Source organism: Odocoileus virginianus, chromosome 2, assembly GCF_023699985.2.
Source record: "Odocoileus virginianus isolate 20LAN1187 ecotype Illinois chromosome 2, Ovbor_1.2, whole genome shotgun sequence".
Taxonomy (NCBI): domain Eukaryota; kingdom Metazoa; phylum Chordata; class Mammalia; order Artiodactyla; family Cervidae; genus Odocoileus; species Odocoileus virginianus.
Genome location: NC_069675.1, coordinates 89,717,308 through 89,736,527, shown reverse-complemented (window position 1 = coordinate 89,736,527; position 19,220 = coordinate 89,717,308). Strand labels below are relative to the sequence as shown.

At 40.3% G+C, this 19,220-nt stretch overlaps 1 protein-coding gene across 9 annotated transcripts in view; it reads left to right on the top strand.

The window, feature by feature from the left end:
- Positions 1 to 19,220, top strand: part of STRBP (spermatid perinuclear RNA binding protein) — a 169,086-nt gene that overhangs the window by 55,723 nt on the left and 94,143 nt on the right. The window contains exon 1 of one of the 9 annotated variants that reach the window (XM_070452408.1): positions 10,834 to 11,052. The exons of the other annotated variants lie outside the window; for them this stretch is intronic. The gene's annotated coding sequence lies outside the window, so the exon portion shown is untranslated. Of the gene's footprint in view, positions 1 to 10,833; positions 11,053 to 19,220 lie in introns of those variants that run through there. 9 annotated transcript variants of the gene reach the window in all.

The following is a 19,220-nucleotide window of genomic DNA, read 5'->3' as shown; positions in this document are numbered from 1 at the left end:
GAATTCTTGCCTGGAGAATCCATGGACAGAGGAGCCAGGTGGGCTACAGCCCATGGGGTCACAGAGAGTCAGACTTGACTGAGTGACTAACAAACACCTTCACTTTTTACATAGAGTAAAATTCATCCTTTTTGGGTATACAGGTCTATGAATTTTGACAGACTGTTTCAGTCATGTAGCCACCACCACAATCAAGATATAATATGTTTTCCATCGCTGCAAGAAGTTCCTTCAGTTCCTTTGCAGTTGGTTCTCTTCCTTCATCTAATGCCCCTGACGGCCTGATCTAATTTCTGTCCCTGTATAGTTGTGTTTTTTTCCAGAATGTCATATACATGGAATCATTTAAGTATGCCTCCTTTTTTTTTTTCTTTTGGGTGTGCTGAGTGTCATGTGAGGCCCTAGTTCCCTGATCAGGGATTGAACCTGTGCCCCCTGCAGTGGAAGTGTGGATTCTTAATGACTAGACCACTAGGGAAGGTTCCAAGTGTGACTCCTTTTGAGTCTCTTTCATTTAGCCTAATGCTTTTGAGGTTCATACATGTTACTGCATATTTCAGGAGTTGATTTTTAAAATATATATATATATATTTTATTGAAGTATAGTTGACTTACAATATTTCAGATGTACAGCAAGGTGATTCAGTTATACAAAGACACATAATATTAGTTTTGATATTTCCATCATAGGTTATTACAAGATATTGATTGTAGTTCCTATGCTGTACAGTAAACCTGTGTTACTTGTTGCATATCTATTTTTTAATTAGAAATCTAGCATTCTAGTCATACTAAGTCAAACAAGTGGAATCAAAATGTCAGTTTTTTTAGTTAGGCAAAAATCCTTAAAGCTTCTAAAATATATATTATACATATTTATATATATATGTATATGAAAGCTTTTCTACAGCCCTTGATGAAGCCTTGAGAAAGAACATAAAAAAGGAAGAGATGGAGAAATTGGAGAACATAAACTAAATGAGATGGGAGCACTGAATATAGAATAGAAAAATTGAAACAAACTAGATAAAAGGTTAGTAAAACTAACCTTGTACATATAGTCCAGTTGTTTTTAAACGTGACTGCTCATTAGAAACATATCTGGAGAAAAAAAGCAGTACCTGAGTATTTGTATTTTTCAAAAAATTCCAAGGTAATTCTGATATGCGTCTGGATTTTCAAAAGTGATTACAGGTTTTGTTTTTTTTTATTACATCCTAGTTTTGGTGATATACAATTGTATTATTTTTCTGTTGACCAATCATGATGCAGTGGTATTAAGTGAGCAGTAGTTACATAATCACCATAATGGAAGATGTTTATCAGTTTTCACAATCAATAGCCAGACAAAAATTAAAAGATAAATTATAATTGGAAGCCATAATGAGAGAATGATTAACTTAATAATAGAAAATAATTCCGTACTTTGGGGGGAGAGTGTCAAGCAAAGTGATGTGTTAAGTGGAAGTGCATACATGCACATGTTTTCATCCACCCAGTCAGTCTGTATGTCTTTTGGTTGGTGTGTTTAATCTACTTACATTTAAGGTAATTTTTGATATATATGGTCCTATTACCATTTTCTTAATTGTTTTGGGTTTTCTGTAGGTCTTTTCCATTTCTTGTGTTTCCTGCCTAGAGAAGTTCCTTTAGCATGTGTTGTAAAGCTGGTTTGGTGGTGCTCAGTTCTCTTAATTTTTGCTTGTCTGGAAAGCTTTTGATTTCTCCATCAAATCTGAAGGAGAGTCTTGCTGGGTAGAGTATTCTTGGTTGTAGGTTTTTCCCTTTCATCACTTTAAATACATCATGCCATTCCCTTCTGGCTTGTAGAGTTTCTGTTGCAAAATCAGCTGATTGTCTGATGGGGCTTCCCTTGTATGTTATGTGTCATTTTTCCCTTGTTTCTTTTAATATTTTATCTGTTTTTAGTTTTTGTCAATTTGATTACTGTGTGTCTCGGTGTGTTCCTCCTTGGGCTCATCCTTCCTGGGAGACTCTGTGCTTCCTGGATTTGACTATTTCCTTTCCCATGTTTGGGAAATTTTCAGCTTTTATCTGTTCAAATATTTTCTCAGGTCCTTTTCTCTCTTCTCCTTCTGGGACCCCTATAATGAGAATGTTGGTGTGTTTAATGTTGTCCCAGAGGTCTCTTAGGCTGTCTTCATTTCTTTTCATTCTTTTTCCTATATTCTGTTCTGTGGCAGTGATTTCTACCATTCTGTCCTCCAGGTCATTTATCTGTGTTTCTGCCTCAGCTGTTCTGCTATGGATTCTATCTATTGTATTATTCATCTCTGTTTCTTTGTTCTTTAGTTCTTCTAGGTCTTTGGTAAACATTTCTTGCATCTTCTCAATCTTTGCCTCCATTCTTTTCCCAAGATCTTGGATCATCTTCACTATCATTATTCTGACTTCTTTTCTGGGAGGTTGTCTATGTCCACTTCATTTAGTTGTTTTTCTGGGATTTAATCTTGTTCCTTCATCAGGGATATAACTTTCTGCTCTTTCATCGTGATTAACTTTATGTAATATGGTTTTTGTTATAGCTTCTGTGAGACTGTGCTGCTGCTTCTGTCTGTCCTCTCATGGCTGAGGCTGAGAGACTTGTGTAAGCTTCTTGATGGGAGGGATGGGAAAAACTGGGTCTTGCTGCGGTGGGCAGGTCCTTGCTCAGTAAAGCTTTAATCCAATTATCTGCTGGTGGGTGGGGTTTCACTCCCTCCCTGGTAGTTGTTTGGCCTGAGGTGACTGATCCCTGGGGTCTGCCAGCTTTATGGTAGGGTTGATGGCAAACACCAAGAGGGACCTTCCAGTGCGCCCGTCCCTGTGGTGAGCTCCTGCCGACCAATGCCTACACAGGAGGCCCTTCAACACTAGCAGGTAGTTTTGGTTCAGTCTCCTCTGAGGTCACTGCTTCTCTCCCCTGGGTCTTGGTGCGTACAGAATTTTGTTTTTGCCTTCCAAGACTGGAGTCTCTGTCTCCTCCAGTCCTCTGCAAGGCCTATAATCATATCCCATTGTTTGCTCAAGGCTAGATTCCCTGGGGATTCCCAGTCCCTTTGTCGGATCCCCAGGCTGGGAAGTCTGATGCAGGGTTCAGAACCTTCACAATAGTGTGAAAACTTCTTTGGTTTTACTGTTCTCCAGTCTGTGGGTCACCCACCCGATGGTTATGGGATTTGATTTTATCGTGATTTCGCCCCTCCTATCGTCTTGCTGAGGCTGCTTTTTTGTCTTTGAACATGGGGTATCTCTTTTGGTGGGTTCCAGCATCCTCCAGAGAAGGCAGTGGCACCCCAATCCAGTACTCTTGCCTGGAAAATCCGATGGACAGAGGAGCCTGGTAGGCTGCAGTCCATTGGGTTGCTACGAGTCGGACACGACTGAGCTATTTCACTTTCAGTTTTCACTTTCACACATTGGAGAAGGAAATGGCAACCCACTCCAGTGTTCTTGCCTTGAGAATCCCAGGGACGGGGGAGCCTGGTGGGCTGCCATCTATGGAGTCGCACAGGGTCAGACACGACTGAAGTGACTTAGCAGCAGTAGCAGCAGCATCCTCCTGTTGACAGTTTTTTAACAGGTAGTTGCAGTTTTGGTGCTCTTGCAGGAGGAGATGAGCTCACATCCTTCTACTTTGCCATCTTGAACAAAGGAGTTGATTTTTCTTAAAATTTATTTTATTGAGGAATAGTTGATTTACAGTGTTGTGTTAATTTCTGCTACGTAGCAACGTGACTCAGTTACACACATATATATTTTTTTCCATTATGGTTTGTTGTAGGATATTTAATATAGTTCCCTGTGCTATATATATAGTAGGACCTTGTTGCTTTGTTATTGTTTTTGTTTAGCCGCTAAGCTGTGTCTGACTTTTGTAACCCCGCGTGAACCTGTAGCCTACTACACTTCTCTGTCCATGGGATTTCCCACGCAAGAATACTGGGTTGCCATTTCTTTCTCCAGGGGATCTTCCCAATGCAGGGAACGAACCCACATTTTCTGCATTGACAGGCAGATTCTTTGGCAGTGAGCCACCAGGGATGCCCAGTTCATTGTTGCTTATCCATCACATATATAATAGTTTGCACTTGCTAATCCTAAACTCCCAGTCTATACTCACCCCCTTTGACAGTCACGAGTCTGTTCTCTAAATCTGTGAGTCTGTTTTTGTTTCATAGATAAATTCATTTGTGTCACATTTTAGATTCCACATACAAGTATAGGAGTCGATATCTTTTTTACTGCTGAATAGTATTCCAGTGTATGGTTGTACTGCAGTTTGTTTATTCGTTCACCAGTTGGTGCATTTTTTGCTTTCTAATGTTTGGTCATTACAAGTAAAACTGCTTTAGACATTTTCATGTATCATTTATTGTTTAATTGCCTAGTTGTGTCCGACTCTTTGCGACCCCATGGACTGCAGCATGCCAGGCCTCCAATTCCTTCACCATCTCCCACAGTTTGCCCAAGTTCATGTCCATTGCATGGGTGATGCCATCCTGCCATCTCATCCTCTGATGTATCATACAAAGCTATATCTGTGCTGGGGGGTGGTGGTGGATGTATGTCTTCATTGGTAAGTACCTGAAAGTGGGATTGCTGGACTGTATGGTGTGAGCGTTTGTGCTAAGTTGCTTCAGTTGTGTCCAACTCTTTGCAACCCCAGAGACTGTAGCCCACCAGGCTCTACTGTCCATGGGAATTTTCCAGGCAAGAATACTGGAGTGGGTTACCATTTCCTCCTTGAGGAGATCTTCCTGGCCCCAGGGATCCAACCCGTATCTCTTGTGGTTCCTGCAGATTCCTTACTGGTGAGCCACCAGGGAAGCCCGGACTGTATGGTAAGTGACTTTTGATACTTGTGAAAAGTATCAAACTGTTTTTCAGAGTATTGAATCTTTTTTCACTTTTATCAGTTGAGAATCTGTTAGTCAGAACTCATAGTTCCAAACAATAGTTGACTTTGACAAGGGAACTTCTGGGGCTTCCCAGGTGGTGCTAGTGGTAAAGAACCCACCTGCCAGTGCAGGAGACATAAGAAATGTTGGCTCAATCCCTGGGTTGGGAAGAGCCCCTGGAGGAGGGGGTGGCAACCCACCTTCAGCATTCTGCCTGGAGAATCCCATGGACAGAGAGGAGCCTGGTGGGCTACAGTCCATAGGGTCTCGAAAAGTTGGACATAGCTGAAGTGACTTATGAATAAAATATTTTTAGGTGGCCCGTAAAATCTCTTGGAGGGATGTAGAGACAGGCTCAGAAGTTGTGTATTCCAGGCACAGATACAGGGGTCTTAGCTGCTAGCACTTTTGGGGCATGCTGGACTCTATAAGTAGAACTGCAGTCTCTCAAAGCCAGGTGAAGCTGCTCTGATGCTGGCACTTGTCAGAGTGGCTTCTCCGAGGACTCAGTTTCTTGGAGTCACTATTTTTGCATCACCTTTGGGCTTCCCTGGTGGCTCAGACAGTAAAGTGTCTGCCTGCGATGTGGGAGACCCGGGTTCAATCCCTGGGTCGGGAAGATTTCCTGGAGAAGGAAATGGCAACCCACTCCAGAACTCTTGCCTGGAAAATTTCCATGGACTGAGGAGCCTGGTAGGCTACAGACCATGGAGTTACAGAGTCGGACACGACTGAGTGACTTCACTTTCTGAAGGTGGGCTCTGTCTAATCAGGTGGGAGATTCCCAAAACATGGAAAGAGGATTCAGATGTGGGGCTGCTAAAAGTAATGACACACAAATGCAAATTAGATAAGATAATTTGCATACAGTTTCTAGAACTTAATAGGTGCTTCCTACTTAGTAGGTTGTAAATGTTAGTCTGCTTCCCTGCCTACTTCTTTCCCCATCTGTCTTTTTTAGGTAAACTTTTAGGTAAACTTTAATTGAGGTGTAATAAAACAAAGTACACAAATCATAAGTATATACAGGTTGATGAATTTTTGTGAATTCATCCTTTTAACATCCAGAAGAAGAAATAGAACATTACCAACACCCCAGAAATCTCTCATTGCTCTCCTGGAAACTGCCCACTTCCTTCTACCTCCCTGCCCCATCTGGGTAACTGCTATCCTAACTTTGACTAGTTTGCCTGTTTTCACACTTTATGTAACCAAAGCTGTATGTTATGGTTTGTGTGTGGGATTTCTGTAAGTATTTATGAGCTTCATCCATGTTCTTGTGCGTGGCAGGAGTTGGTTTCACATTGTCTCATTGTATAGATTTTACAGTCTGTTGATGGACATATGGGTTACTTCCAGTTTTTGATTAATATTTGTAAGTACTGCTATGGACATGAACATTCTTGTACATGTCTTTTGGTTTACATACGTGCACATTTCTGTGGGTGTGTAATATGGGGTGAAGTTACTAGATCATGGGTTCTGTGTATGTTCAGCTTTAGTAGAGAAGGCCAGAAAGTTTTCCCACTCCGTACTCCTGTTAGTAGTACATGTGAGTTTCATTTTGTCACATCTATCTTCTTGACTATCCTTTCAGTAAGACTTTTTTACCCAAGTGTAATATTTGTTTAATTCTACCTACTTGGTTATGCTTCTATTATATTATTAACTCTTTGCTCTGAGATTCCATGTTTTATTTTTCTGTCTTCTTAGTATTAAGTACAGAATATCGGATATACATATTGAATGATCACTGAAAGTTGCATAAAAAACGTGAATAAAGAATATGCCTGTAGGTGCACTTACCCAGTAGTCCAGTGGCAAAGACTCCATGGTCCCAATGCAGGGGACACTGGTTCGATTGCTGCTCAGGGAACTAGATCCTGCATGCCACAATTAAAGATCCATTCCAGCTTGTGCTTCCTCCAGCCCAGCGTTTCTCATGATGTACTCTGCATAGAAGTTAAATAAGCAGGGTGACAATATACAGCCTTGATGTACTCCTTTTCCTATTTGGAACCAGTCTGTTGTTCCAAGTCCAGTTCTAACTTGCTTCCTGACCTGCATACAGGTTTCTCAAGAGGCAGGTCAGGTGGTCTGATAGTCCCATCTCTTTCAGAATTTTCCACAGTTTGTTGTGATCCACACAGTCAAAGGCTTTGGCACAGTGAATAAAGCAGAGATAGATGTTTTTCTGGAACTCTCTTGCTTTTTTGATGATCCAGTAGATGTTGGCAATTTGATCTCTGGTTCCTCTGCCTTTTCTAAAACCAGCTTGAACATCTGGAAGTTCATGGCTCATGTATTGCTGAAGCCTGGCTTGGAGAATTTTGAGCATTACTTTACTAGCGTGTGAGATGAGTGCAGTTGTACGGTAGTTTGAGCATTCTTTGGCATTGCCTTTCTTTGGGATTGGAATGAAAACTGGCCTTTTCCAGTGCTGTGGCCATTGCTGAGTTTTCCAAATTTGCTGACGTATTGAGTGCAGCACTTTCATGTCAATAACCTCATATATACAGATGACACCACCCTTATGGCAGAAAGTGAGGAAGAACTAAAGAGCCTCTTGACAAAAGTGAAAGGAGAGTGAAAAAGTTGGCTTAAAGCTCAACATTCAGAAAACTAAGATCATGGCATCCAGTTCCATCACTCCGAGGCAAGTAGATGGGGAAACAGTGGAAACAGTGGCTGACTTTATTTTTCTGGGCTCCAAAATCACTGCAGATGGTGATTGCAGCCATGAAATTAAAAGACGCTTGCTCCTTGGAAGGAAAGTTATGACCAACCTAGACAGCATATTAAAAAGAAGAGGCGTCACTTTGCCAACAAAGGTCTGTCTCGTCAAGGCTACGGTTTTTCCAGTAGTCATGTGTGGATGTGAGAGTTGGACTATAAAAACAGCTAAGTGCCGAAGAATTGATGCTTTTGAGCTGTGGTGTTGGAGAAGACTCTTGAGAGTCCCTTGGACTGCAAGGAGATCCAACCAGTCCATTCTAAAGGAGATCAGTCCTGGGTGTTCATTGGAAGGACTTATGTTGAAGCTGAAACTCCAATACTTTGGCCACCTGATGTGGAGAGCTGACTCATCTGAAAAGACCCTGATGCTGGGAAAGATTGAGGGCAGGAGGAGAAGGGGATGACAGAGGATGAGATAGTTGGATGGCATCACCGACACAATGGAAATGGGTCTGGGTGGACTCCGGGAGTCGGTGATGGACAGGGAGGCCTGGCGTGCTGCGGTTCACGGGGTCACAAAGAGTCAGGCATGACTGAGCGACTGAACTGAACTGATGCTGGAACTAAGACCTGGTGCAGACAAATAATTTTAAAAAATACATTAAATGAAAAAATATGTCTATGGGCCAGAAAAATCTTGGCATTTTTTTGGGAGGGAAACAATTCAGTGATCTGACTGGAATTCAGTTCAATTCAGTCGGTCAGTCGTGTCCAACTCTTTGCAATCCCATGAACCGCAGCATGCCAGGCCTCTTTGTCCATCACCAACTCCTGGAGTCCACCCAAACCCATGTCCGTTGAATCGGCGATGCCATCTAACCATCTCATCCTCTCTTGTCCCCTTCTCCTCCTGCCTTCAATCTTTCCCAGCATCAGGGTCTTTTCAGATGAGTCAGCTCTTCGCATTAGGTGGCCAAAGTATTGGAGTTTCAGTTTAGACATCAGTCCTTCCAATGAACACCCAGGACTGATCTCCCTTAGGATGGACTGGTTGGATCTCCTTGCAGTCCAAGGGACTCTCAAAGAGTCTTCTCCAACACCACAGTTCAAAAGCATCAATTCTTCGGCACTCAGCTTTCTTTACAGTCCAACTCTCACATCCATACATGACTACTGGAAAAACCATAGCCTCGACTAGATGGACCTTTGTTGACAAAGTGATGTCTCTGCTTTTTAATATGTTGTCTAGGTTGGTCATAACTTTCCTTCCAAGGAGTAAGCGTCTTTTAATTTCATGGCTGCAATCTCCATCTGCAGTGATTTTGGAGCCCAGAAAAATAAAGTCAGCCACTGTTTCCCCATCTTATTTGCCATGAAGTGATGGGACCGGATACTGTGATCTTAGTTTTCTGAATTAGCAATGAATAATGGTATATTGAAAATAGTGGTGACAGTGTGGAATTAAGTCAGGTAGAATCTGATTGGATTCTGTAGTTAATAAATAGCCCTTTTTGGTTCCTGGACTTGGAAAGAATTAATGAAAGCTGTTTTGTTCTGTGAATGAAGAATTGTGTTTTTCTGGTGTGTTCCACTCTTAGAGAACAGTTACAAGAAAAGATTTGGGCCTGTGATTGGACACAGATTAGACAAGGCATGGGTTGGTGCTTATTTGGTTAGCCTTATCTCTTACCTCTTAGTATCTTTGTAAATGGAATTCACATCTTATTTAGGATTAGAGCTCATATTAAAATGAGGGTAGATTTTATTTTCTTATTTTCTGCATGATTTATTATATGGCAGTTAAATTTTTTTTTTTAACCTTCAGATTGGGTTCTTTTTCTTAAAAATTTTTTAAAAAATTGAAATATAGTTGATTTACAGTATTTTGTTAGTTTGAAATGTACAGCAAGATGGTTCAGTTATGCATATCTATTCTTTTTAGATTATTTTCCATTATAGGTTTTTAAAAGGGACTAAGTATAGTTCCCTGTGCTATACAGTAGGTTAGAATATTTAAAATGTATGTTGTAGAGTATAATGTTTGAGAGAGAGGAAATTCACCTTCTGCCAGTTTCAGTCCATTTGGAATTTTGACTGACTAGTATCTCCAGAGTGACTTGTCCACCTTCTCTTGTGCTTTGTTATTCTGCACTGGCAACTTTGTTTTTTTCCCTCTCTGTGTCAAAAATCAAAAATAAAACATTTATAAAGTGGCTTGAAGTTTCTTCTCTTTGAAGGCTCATACCACAGAGGGGAAAGGGAAGAGGGAGAGAGGAAAGTCTTCTTTGGCTAAGATGGGAGAATGATGACATTTACCAAGAAGGGAAACTGTTTACAAAAGGGAAAATAATCTTACAGTATGGCATTCACCATCTTAACCAAGTGATTAAACTTAAGATCACTGAGCTGACATCAGATTCTCCTTTGTTTGGTGCAGTAGGAATTACATAACATCACCTCTGGTTGTGTTATTGCCAGAAATGAGGAAATAATCAAAGAAATTGTAATATGTGGTACTGGATAAGACATTTGGCCTGAACTTCTAAAAAAAGACACTGACATGAAAAACAGAAAGATGAGGGCTGGGATATTTTTATAAGTCACTTTTCTCCCTAGTTACTCTGGAAGTTATACAGGTCCCCCCGCCCCCCCCCCCCCAGTTCTTTTCGTGATTTTCTTGGAAAATTCAGTCATACATCTTTGACTTCTTAGAGCCTATTGTTAATTGATACCATTAAGAGGAGCGTGAAAAAGTTGGCTTAAAACTCAGCATTCAGAAAATTAAGATCATGGCATCTGGTCCCATTACTTCATGGCAAAATAGATGGGGAAACTGTGGAAACAGTGGCTGACTTTATTTTTCTGGGCTCCAAAATCACTGCAGATGGAGATTGCAGCCATGAAATTAAAAGACGCTTACTCCTTGGAAGGAAAGTTATGACCAACCTAAACAACATATTAAAAAGCAGAGACATCACTTCGTCAACAAAGGTCCATCTAGTCAAGGCTGTGGTTTTTCCAGTAGTCATGTGTGGATGTGAAGAAAGCTGTAAAGCTCTAAAGAAAGCTGAGCGCCAAAGAATTGATGCTGTTTGAACTGTGGTGTTGGAGAAGACTCTTTGAGAGTCCCTTGGACTGCAAGGAGATCCAACCAGTCCATCCTAAGGGAGATCAGTCCTGGGTGTTCATTGGAAGGACTGATGCTGAAACTGAAGCTCATACTTTGGTCCCCTAGGGTGAAGAACTGATTCATTGGAAAAGACCCTGATGCTGGGAAAGATTGAAGGCAGGAGGAGAAGGGGACAAGAGAGGATGAGATGATTGGATGACATCAACGACTCAATGGACATGAGTTTGAGTGGGCTCCGGGAGTTTGTGATGGACAGGGAGGCCTGGCATGCTGCAGTCCATGGGGTTGCAAAGAATCGGACATGACTGAGAGACTGACCTGAACTGAAGCCTTTATCCTGGCTATGTATGCATCTTAGAACACTTGAACTTTCTTTACCCTCATCTCAGTTTATATGATATTGTAGCTGTATACTTTATATATTAAAGCCCCACAAGTTAGTTATGGTTGATACTCATTTGGGTTTACCCATATATTTATCACTTTCTTTGCTTCTTTCATGTCTGGATCTCTAGTCTTGTATCTGTGATAATTTGGTTTCTGCTTGATGAACAGCCTTTAGAATTACTTTTAGTATAGGTTTGCTGGTAGCAAAGTCTCTCAGTGTTTGTTTTTCTGAAAGTACCTTTATTTGCATTCATCCCTGAAGGTTACATTCCCTGGGTATAGAATTCTGTATTGGAAGTTATTTTCTTTAAGTCCACTGGAGATACCTCCCTCTGTTTTCTGGTTTCCATTATAGATAATGAGAGCTGTCAGTCTGTCTCTCCTTTGAAGGTGATCTGTCCTTTTTTCCTCTCTCATTTTAAGTTTTATAGCAACCCTGTGAGATGAAGACTAGATGAGACTAGAAACTCAGGATAACTTACCAGCGTCAAACAGCTAGCAGATAGTAGATTAAAATCCAGGTCTGTTGAGTGTCAACATCTGTTCTTTTCCCACTTTGTCTTACCGCCTCTCACTAAATAAAAGCACATATTTACCTTTCCAGTGGTATTTATTGTGTTTCTGTTATATGTATAATACTATGTTGCCAGGGTCCAGCCCCAGCAGGATCCAGGGGAACCCTCAGGATGAACGGCATCGGCGAGAGAGACACGTAGGACCGGCCTTGATAGGGCCAAGCCTGCTAGGGAGAGAGAGAGAAAGAAAGAAAGAGACCAGACCAGGAATATGCAACAGAGTCTGGCAGTTGCTTTATTTTTTGACCGTAGCCTTTATACCCTAAGTTGGTACACTTCTAAGGGGCAGATAAGCACACAGACTTAGTTTAACATTATATCAGCTTGTCCTTCACGAAACCAGGTGTGCTCTGTATATTTTTGTATATGAGCGTCTTTTCCCATAGACTTTTTGTACATTATCTCCTGGCCTTGAGCTTAGCAGAAAACAGAAAAGTGGCAGTCTCATGGTACAGCAGGTTGTAACATAGTAGAAATACAATCCTGTTAGCATAAAAGACAGTCTTTTGCAGAAATTCTCAGCTAAATTTATCTAAAAAGTTTAACACACAAAGACTCTGTGGCTCTGGTGAGGCAGCCCCTGTTTAGCACTCTTGGTTAAAATTAACAATTATCTTACTGTTTTTACACTAGGGCTAAACTCTTATTTTACTATATCTTTAACTATATTAGCAATAGTTTCCACTGCGCAACCTCAGCACATTAACATCAATCAAACATTGATCTAATAACCACTTTTAAAACAATGTTTTTTGTATTTTCTAATAGGGCTTCCTCACCCCCCAAAGGGCTCTGTGCCTATTAGGGCCTTTTTAATGGTTAATCTCTATGTATAATATCTTTTGGCTTTCAGGCCTGTTGACAATTTATGGTTTGCACCTGGTGCAACTTTAAGCAACTTCAGTAGCCGACCCTGTCTTTTTTGTGGTTAATCTATTTTCTTTCTATTAGGTGTCATCTCCAAGGGAACTAGATAGGATTACATTTTCACAGAACAGAAATGCAAAGAATTGCAAAAACAGCAGATATGGCACAAAACAGTCTCTTAGTCTAAAAGTTAATTACCTGCAAGAAGTCGCCAGCTAATCTCTATCTAAACTATTTTCTATTAGGCACATTTGTGGCTATAATATTTGTGGAGCTTTTCTCACCCCACGAAGGGGCCTATGCTTAATAGTTTCTTTTGTTAGCGTACTGTACTTAGGATGTTTAGAACAGTCATGAGCATTTTGTGCAATGAGAGCACACATTTATCAAACAAGCCAGAATGCCAGCAAAAGGGTTAGAATTGAAGCATTTCCTTCATCCCTGGCCCCTTCATAGGGTACCAGCGTCCAGGAGATTTATTAATTAGAGTTTTAAGTTGGTCTTTATTCAGTGAAAGAGGAGCAGGAGAGCTCTCGGCAGGCAACACAAGAATCCGCAGCAGGGCAAACAAGAACAACAGCAGAAAACGGGGGAGGATATAGGGTAGGGTAGAGGCCGAGGCCAACCTGGAGGGTCCCTTATCCTAGACGGCCTTGCCTGTCAGGTATTTTCCTCGTGACCTCGTCATGGATGGGGTCCCAGACGGCCTTGCCTGCCTGGTATTTTCTTCATGACCTCATCATGGGCGGGACCCCCCCAAAACAGCTCCTGGCACTATGTGATGAATCAAGGTGAATACCAGATTTTTGAGACATATTTCTGATCCTCCGTTTATAGAAAAGTATGCCCAAATCATTCAGTTTGCAATGTGAGATAGTAAATGATTAATAGCTAAAATGATGATAACTTGCAATAATTACTGCAAGATTTTATGCAAAGGGAATTTCACAATTCACTGGAGGTGTCAGGTCCTGTGAAGGGGCTGGAACTTTATCTGAACTCTGGGAAGAGTGTAAACTTTGTTGAGGGTAGAGATTGTAGAGGCTGCTTTAATCAGGGGTAAATCACATGAAAAAAGGCTTGCAGGGCTGAATGATGGATTTGGGAGATGGCAGTAAGGTTGATTTGACTCTAGCTGAAGTTTATAAATATTGTTGGAGATAAGGTTGTATGTAAAGTGGTACCTCATTATGGAGAGCTATAAATTCCTGTTCTTTATCTTTTAGGTCACAGAGAATCTTTGAAGAATTGTTTGGGGGTGGGGTAATACAAGGAAAGTAGAGAATGTTATTACAGGATAAGAGATTGGCTTGATTCCAAGTTCTAACCTAAATTTCAATTATGGCTCTGTCACTTCCTCACTTACAGTTGTGAATAAGTTAACTTTTTAAAGCCTCAGTTTCCTATGAATTCAAAAGAATAATAGTACTTCATAGGGTTGTCCTGAGGATTAAATAACTATGTGCAGTGTATTTATTAGAACAGTACTTGAAACATAGTAAGCATGATTTAAGTTTTAAGTGTGATTTTATTAATATTGTTATTAAATGAAATTGTGCATGTTAGTAACCAGTGCTTAGCATAGGGTTAATCACAATTCCAGTCATCAGTAGAATGTGTATAGGATAAATAATATTATTAATTTTTTTGGCCACCTCACATGGCATGCAGGATCTTACTTTTCCAACTAGGGGTTGAAATCGCTCCACCTGTAGTGGAATCACAGAATCTTAACCACTGGACCACCAGAGAATTCCCCAGGATAAATAATTTAGTTGTGTTTTTATACCCCTTCTTCTAGATATAGGAGCTTCCCAGATGGTACAGTGGTAAAGAATCCACCTGCCAGTGCAAGAGACCTGGGTTCTATCCCTGGGTCAGGAAGATCCCCTGGTGTAGGAAATGGCAACCCATTCTGGTAATCTTGCCTGGAAAATTCCATGGACAGAGGAGTCTGGTGTGTGGGCCATAGTCCAGTTGGCCACAACTGAGTGATGGAGCATGCATGCAGCTAGATATAGGGAACATAAAACCTTTAAAATTGTATCCGTGTATGTAGATGAACTATATAATTCACTTAGGTTATTTCCCCATTGTATCATTTTTGATTACATGTATATCATTCCTAATCTACTCCTCAGTTAATTCATTTTGTCACTAAAAATAAGAGTGAAGAAAACATTCTATGTTAAGAATCTGTAGTCAGAAGAGAGGGGAGGAGACAGTGTTAGTTAAACCTCTGATGAAACAGTGTATCATAGAAGGAAGCTATAAAGATACCATAAGAAAGGTAGAGGAATTTGCTGTTGCTGAACTTAGAAACATTATCTCTTTGACTTAGTTTTTTCAGGAAATTGTGTGCAACCTGAGGGTGCTAACTAAGCTTCTGCCGCAGGTATAAAGAAGAAAAAACTGCCTTCTCTGTTAAAATTTTATTCCAAGGGATATTATAAAGCCATTCAAGCATCAGGACTGACAGACTAGAAATACATTTAAGTGAAGGGTCATTAATCTTTAAGAAGAAGAAAAGTAAACATATGTCAGAGAAGTAGTGTGGATTTGCAATATTAAAATACCAGTGTCTTCCAATTATTGTCATAAGAGAATGGGAAATAATTTAAGACTGGACACCACTTACATATTTCTTTTAAGGTTAGAATAGTTTATCATTAAATCAGAAGTCTTCAGTGATGATAACCCAGGAAGTACCTAATTGTAATTGTAAGTGAGGCTTAACTTTATCTAGTGACTTTATTATAAACGATTATGTTGCTGTGTGTTGACTGGGAGTTTCACCAGTGACTCTGGTTAAGAATCCGCCTGCCAGTGCAGGAGATGCAGGTTCAATCCCTGGGTGGAAAAGATCATCTGGAGGAGGAAATGGCAATCCACTTTGGTATTTTTGCCTGGAAAATCCCATGGACGGAGGACCCTGGCAGGCTTCAGTCCATGGAGTCGCTAAAGAGTTGGACATGACTGAACAGCTAAATGACAACAAGTGCATTGATTGGAATGATTTCACTAGAAAAATTACTGTACTTGTGCTCATAGGTGCTGTAAGTCTAGGGGAACTGCATACAAGGTGCTGTTTCTTAGATTGTCTAATTGCTAATGGTTTGAATCTTTTTGTTTTAGTTGAGAATTTTTTTTATAAAAGAATTCCTGTAAAGATTTTTACATTTTCCTTATTCGTTATGTTTCTTATAAGTTGGCAAGGGACTAATTTTGCATGTGGCCTGTTATTTTTGGAATAAGAGACTTTTTTTCCTCTCTTTCTCTTCTGGTCTACTTCCCTAACCTTTAACCACCCTGTTAACAGATGTTCATTTTATCCTTCTGCTCTGTCATTTTGAATAACTGTTTTTGAAAAAGGCCATCTTGTAACAGTGACTTAAATTTTCTCATGACAGTGTCATTTAGAATTGTATAACTTTTATTCATCATGACAGTTTTGATTTTTGAAGCCCCTTTTGTCTTTTGGGTTGAGTTCTTATCTATATATAATAGGGAATGGAGAGCCTACCTGCACTTGTATCTTTCAGACTCATTAGCTTAATTTTTCATTGGTTGACAATATCTTGTGAAGCAGATAAAGCAGATTATCTTTTGCTTGAGCGTGGTTTAGTTTAGGGACCCATGGATTTGGGTGCATCTAATAGATTTGGGTTCAAACTGTAGATTTGCCTTTTGATACTGTTGGATAGTTTGCTTAACCATCTCAGTCTCAGTTCCTCAACCTTAAAATGGAGACTGATCATATGCTTTTTACCTTGTAGGGCTGATATAAATATTAAAGTATATGATTAGTGCCTTTGTACAGTCTGTGGTACATAAGGGATCAAAAATGGAGGCTTAACTGTCAAGGTGATGATTTTAGAGGATTGGTCATGTAATTGTGTATGATACAGTAGCAGTATTCGAGCCCAGATCTCCTGCATTGCCGGCAGATTCTTTACCGTCTGAGCTATGAGGGAAGTCCCTATAATTTATATGAATAGTTCCTTAAATGAATTATCTGGGAATGAAGCTCCTGGGATGAATCAGGGTCAACATTTCAGTTGAAACACACTCTTAAGAGCTTGGATTAAAAAAAAAAAAAGAGCTTGGATTTAATTCTTAGAAACCAAAGGGTGCATAGTAGCTGTGGTCTTCGCAGCTGCTTGCCTAGAGCCTGGTAGAGAGACAGCCCTGTGGCAAGTTGTCTGTTTTAAATGATCAGTCTAGCTGTGCTGCAGCTATGTAGAATGATGATGGGGAGCTGTTCATGTGCCCCACCAGAAGTACTGGGAATCATAATTGGGTCATTAGTCATTTATTCATTTGACAAATGTTTGATACCTTACTATCCAGCACTGTGATATACTCTAGAAATACAGCAGAGGATATCTGCCTTCAAGGAATGTGTAGTTACAGAATAGCTAAGTGGTGAGCCAGGAGGCACAGCTACTGTAGCGGAGTGCAGTGTAGTCAGTCCAAGCTTGGCCAAGGGTTGAGAAGGATTAGTGGTGGAGGGTAAGACTGGGGAGGGTTTCCTGCATGAGGTGCTGTTTAAGCTGAGTCTATAGAGAGAGTAGAGGGTTTAAGAAGTTAGGGATGGTATTTTGAAAATTTCATTCCAAGAGTTCAGCATCTTATTTCTGAAAATAGGTTACTCAGTGGGCTTGGTTGATATTTCTAGCAGAGAGGTGGGAAATCAAATTTCAGAGATCCTTTCTTTCTGTCAGCATCATGGAGTTTGGGGACTAGGTCTACTTTGTGCCTTGGAAGATGAGAGTCCAGGATCACTCTTGGAAGCTGAGGGCCTTCTCTTCTTAGAGGTTTAGAACATTATCAGCAGTGTATGTATTGAGTTTTAAAAATTTGGTTACAATAAATATTTGTTGACCAAATAGCAGATGGGATTGGCATGATTTAACCTACTCCAGCCTTAAGACTTAATATCTGAGAGGCTCAGAGATTGGGTGAGCTAATAAATAGTACCAAGAGCACTAAGCTTTGAAATCAGGCAACTGATTTAATAACATTAGTTATTAAGCATAAATAAATGTGAATTCATATCTTAGCTCTGTCACTCACCCTATGGGATTGGCCAAATAACGTCATGTTTCTGTTAAGCACTTTAAAGACATTCTTGTTTAGTTTCAAAACAAGTCTTGTTGAAGCAGATAGTTCTTCAAGGATGAGGAACCCAAGACTCAGTTACATGCTTATTATTTTATATGTGTGTTTATATAACTGTGTGTATGTATATTTATATATATGTATATGGCAGGCTTCCCAGGTAGCACCAGTGGTGATGCCAGTGGTAAAGAATCTGTCTGCCAGTGAAGGAGACACAAGAGACACGGGTTTAATCCCTGAGTCGGGAAGATCCCCTGGAGAAGGAAATGGCAACTGGCTCCAGTATTCTTGCTTGGGAAATCCCATGGACAGAGGAGTCTGGGGGGGCTACAGTCCATGGGGTTGCAAAGAGTTGGACACGACTGAGTGCATATGCACACACACACACAAACAGATGCATATGAGGGAGTATTAGTTTTACACTTTGTTTGGGATGAAGGAAGCCTTCTTGGAGAGGTAGCATTTGAGATCAGTGGGCCTTTTTGGCAGATGATTTATAGCAGAGTGAACCACAAAGAGCTCCAGTTCTGTAGATCGGTGGTCTGGCCAGTCCTGCTTTGCCAGTGACTAGTACTTGATTTCAGATTAGTTATTTCACTCCTTTGGACTATTGTTTCCTCTGTAAAACTGATATGATCATGTTTCCAATAGAGAGTTTTGAGGATTGAATGAAGTAATGCATTTAAGATGCTTAACCAAGTGCTTGGCATACATAAAGTTCTTGCTGTTATTACTGTGGCATCATCATTAACACTGATAAGGATTGGTGGGGAAGTCTTTTCAGACAGAAAATTTTCTCCTTTCCATTCTCCTGACTTGATAAAATACCAAGTTTTAATAAATGAGCCTAGTTGTATTTTTCCATTTATGAATCACACATTGAATTATTGTGATTTAGATTTTGTGATTTGCAGAATTTGTTGCAAAAAACCCCCCAAACCGAAAAACCCAACAGAACAGCAGTCACAAGCCCATGGTATTGTATTGCTGTCCCTTGAGTTCAGGACTCATTGTCATTAGGTTGGAAGGATAATCTTTCCTCTTTATATAACTGTACTTCGCAGAGTACAGCTTCCACAACTGTTAGTCAGTTGATCCTAACAGTAGCCTTGTGAGGCATGTAGGGCAAGAGGATTTCAGGAAGCAGAATCCACAGGACCAGGGAAAGGCCTTTATGCTGTTAGTGGCCATTCCAACATTATAGCCCTGGTCTCCTGACTTACACTCTGCTTCTTTTTCTTTAGTTTCCTGTGAATAGAAGTCGTTCAGCAGACCTGAGTTTGTGTTTACTCACTGACATTTACTGGTTGCATGACCTTGTCAGAGTTATTTAATTTGAGTCTTCTGTTTTCCATCTGTCAAATGATGAGACTTTTAACCACACAGGATTATCTGTGATGCTGAATTTACTTTGTGTAATGCTTTATAAGACTTGCTTTGTGCAAACTACTATGTATAAAATAAATAAGAAGGTCCTATTGTATAGCCCAGGCACTATATTCAGTATCTTGTAATAACCTATAATGAGAATATGGAAAGTATATATGAATAATTAAATCACCC